This window comes from Siphateles boraxobius, unplaced genomic scaffold (genome assembly GCF_051911475.1).
Source record: "Siphateles boraxobius isolate OS27281-9 unplaced genomic scaffold, OSU_SipBor_1 84, whole genome shotgun sequence".
Lineage (NCBI taxonomy): Eukaryota > Metazoa > Chordata > Actinopteri > Cypriniformes > Leuciscidae > Siphateles > Siphateles boraxobius.
The window spans coordinates 2,589,169-2,593,500 of NW_027509213.1; positions in this window are offsets into that span (position 1 = coordinate 2,589,169).

Below are 4,332 nucleotides of genomic sequence, written 5' to 3' on the forward strand. Positions count from 1 at the left end.
ATGATTTGTGTCTTATTTGCTCATATTAATATCCTAGCTGGCATATTTTGTACTTTCACTCCCATATGGACCCCATTGAAAACAAGATGGCCTATCTCAAGGGGCTGTCCTTAATGAAGTAGAAATTGCAACGCTACAACTCAGTGTGGTCTTAACGAGGGTAACACGGCTCAGCTTTTATCAATGTCTGTAGCGTCTCAATAATTCCCTGTCATCCAGTGTTTGCAGGACATCTCTCCTGCCTCTGTTGGCCAATTTGTGCAGCTGCTTAGGGGAACTCCTAAGCCACTAAAAGTCCTCTTCCCTGCTCTTAGCAGATCTCGCCTTAGGAGCCCTTTTAAGCACTAGGAATCTTGAGGAATAGCTTTTATATTAACTGGGATTTTCGTGTCACTTTTAGGGGAAATTCTAAGAAAACGTCATGACTCTGAGAATTTTCTTAGAATTCGGCCACTAGGAGCCACTTTTTGCACAAAAATTCTTTAGGGATATGGGCCCAGATCAAGGAGTCTCTCCTAACGAGCTGGTGATCTGAATCAGGTGTGTTAAATATGGAGACATAAAAAATGTGCAGAGCAGTGGGTCCCGAGGACTGGAGTTGAGAACCACTGCTCTATAGCATCACGTAACTAACTAAAAATAAACTTAGACAGACAGATAATAAACAGACACTTCAACTTACATCAGCGTGATAAAAACTAAAGTAAATGACAGAAACTACATTTGGAAAAAATATATATTTAAAGTGTAATTTATTTGTTTAGTTGGTCTCACGTCCCATTGCATAACATGGGGAGGCGGGGTTTATGAGCTATACTAGGACCAGTCACCGGGGGGCGATCGAGACGCTTTGGCTTCACTTTTCAGGGCTTGTTTCAAACCTGTGTGATTTTAATTTCTTCTAGAACACAAAAGAAGACATTTTGAAGACAAGCTCTTTCTCGTACAATAAATCATACAGTGACTATGGCTATCCACTTTAATCATTCTACTAACTATAAGTAACTTTGCAAGTCCATGTCAAATAGCAGTCAGAGTATTAGTACTGTGCGTTTAAAATCTGCTAACACTTATTTTGATGCTTCCCAACAAACAGACTATAAGTAACTTTGCAGCAACTATATACATTTATTGAACTTATACAATGTCAAAGTAGACCATCAAAATAAAGTGTAAAAAAATTAATAATAATTCAAAACAACATGTGTGCTTTTTCTGAGCTATTTGAAGCCTTGTGTTAGAAAAATAACCCGGAATTAAAAATGAAAACTGTCTATTTATTGCTGTGGTTATTGATTAATCGTCTGATCATGGTTATTCCAGCTAATCTCAATATCGTCTGATCGTGGTTATTCCAGCTAATCTAAATTTTTTTAAGAAAACCGAATTAATGATGTTGTTTAAATTTCAATCACATTTTGACATCCAAATAAGCGCTTAGAAATGCCCTAAATATTATTTAAGAAATACACAAAGATAGTCCTTCATTTGAAATGAAGACATTGTGGGTTTAATAAAACTGCATTATTGTATTATATTACATTATATTATATAATTTATTGTAAAAATATTAATTTTCCCAGCATTAAAACATACATCATACTGGAATATTATATTAGCCTATATGTTGTTATGTTATATCATATAATATATTGTTATATTATATTGTATCATTAAAACGTAAATCACAGGCCTATTATATTATTATACACAGCCTGGCAAAAAAAAGTCTATGATAGGATCATTATTCATTTCTCTAGCATGTTAGATGTTTGGTAACAGTTCTTCTAAACCTAATTGATGGAGGTTATAGCTTTTCATTTCTTAAACAACCATGTAGGAAGACAGATCATTGCCATATTCCAGGATGACTATGTCAAAACAACTTTACAGAGTGTGTGACTCTTGATTTGTCAATACATGTTTGATGTTATTTCCATCAAGAGGTGCATCATTTTATGCTCAAGATCTTGGATTGACAATGCAGGAGTCCAGCACTCTGTAAAGTCTCCTCCAGCACATCCCAAACACTTTCAATAAATGTAAGGTCTAAACTCAAATGAGCCAATTTATGTGTGAAAATGTCTCATGCCGTACATTCACAAAACAACAGCAGTTATACTCTACGCAGGTCACTAAGCTATACGTCATCATGTCAGGCTGAATGATTCTGATTGGTTAATACACAGATAAACATTTCCAAAAATGGTTGTCTGTCAGAAGAATCTCTCCATTGATTATCTGGACGGACGCACGCACGCACGCACGCACACACACACACACACACACACACACACACACACACACACACACACACACACACACACACACACACACACACACACACACACACAGGCTGTCAGACTCAGCTGGAAGAGTAAATTTAGGTTTTTGTTAGGTGCTTTCCTCACTAGTAAATCTCAAAAGCTTGAAGAAGTTATTCAAATCATTTGATATTTTAAAAAGGATAAATATTGCTTAATAACTAATTAAAAATCACTCAAAGGATACTCATTGATATGGCTCATTGAATGATTGATGTTATCATTAAGGGTTTTCTGTTATAACAGTGTCGTGTTAGCGACCCCTAAGTTAATAACTAATGATCGTTGTGACGGAAGTGAATCAATCTAAACTAACTTTAGCTGGACAATAACTTTATTCTAGAGCTGCTGTAAAGCCTAAACAATCTCTGTTACTTTAATTTTCTATTATCACTGTAAAGCTGCTTTGAAACTGTCCATATTGTTAAAAGCGCTTTATAAATGAAGGTGACTTGACTTGACTTGACTTGGCAGTGGATTTCTGAATCCAACCCTTCAATGTTATGTTATGTAATGTTAAGTAAAATTATATATTATATTATATTGTATTATATTATATTATATTATATTATATACAACAGAACACAGACAAACAAAACTGAATTAAATCTTTAATCATAATTTTTTATGACAATTAATCATCAACACAAAATTCATGATTCTAATTTAAGGGATAAATATACAGTTTTTGATGGAGTTTTGGGGACCTTTCTGATCGTTCTTAAAGGGGTGGTTGATTATGATTTCACTTTTCTAACTTTAGTTAGTGTGTATTATTGCTATTTAAGCATAAACAACATCTGCACAGTTACAACGCTCAAAGTTCAAAGCATATTTGCTTTTAATGAAATCGTTTTTTTAAGGACTACAACAAAGTGGTAAGGAGTACACGACATTCTTCCCGGGTTAGTGACATCACCAACCCTAAGATTTACATAAGCCCCGCCCCCGGGAACACAGTCTGTGTTGAGAAGAGGAAGAGTTGTTGTAATAGAAGATATTTGTCAGTTCCCACACAAGTGATTTATAAGATTATCATGATACAATATGCTAATCAAAGACTTGAAGATAGTTAACTCCACATCAGCAACATAAATTCATCAACTAACCATTCAGAAACATCCCGTTGCTTCTACATGTTGTCACTTCTTCTTGAGTCTCTCCATCATTGTCCGACTCCAGTTTAAACGTAAAAGGCAGAACAGTTTCTGACATTTTATTTCCTCTGTGTGAGGTAATCGGAGTTGCTAACACACACACACACACACACACACACACACACACACACACACACACACACACACACACACACACACACACACACACACACACACACACACACACACACACACACACACACACACACACACACACACACACACACACACACACACACACGCTCTTGAAGCTCCGCCCTCTGTGCCGGGAGCAGCAGCTCATTTGTATTTAAAGGGACACACACGAAACAACACGTTTTTACTGACTCTCAAAAAGGGACAACTTCAACATGCTTGTAAAAAAAAATATCTGTGTTTTTTGTTGATTTTTTTAAAAATGTTTTATGTTACATGGTAAAGTATATGTTACATACTATATGTGTATAGTTAAAATGTAATAAAATAATAATAATAAATCATGATCATGACAGGCCTATAATATACTCTTATTTACCCATACATACCCTTTACAACACATCGTTTTTTTTATTTAAGGAACCAGTGCTATTTTAGTATTATTTCTATTTTATTTATAAAAAATTGTATTGGCTTTTGTTTTTATATTTTCTCATTTCAAATTCTAATAATTGTATTTTTATAGTTTTTTCATCATTTTTAGATTTACTTTATATTTATTTCAGTTTTATTTAAAATAACACAAGTGCAAAGGAACAAAAATCTTCACACTTGCACAATTTGATTATGTGCATGCAGGAATGAGATTGGCCGGCAGGAATGATTTGAAGTTAATATTAACTGTTACTCACATAAAGCTAAATGATTATGAGATA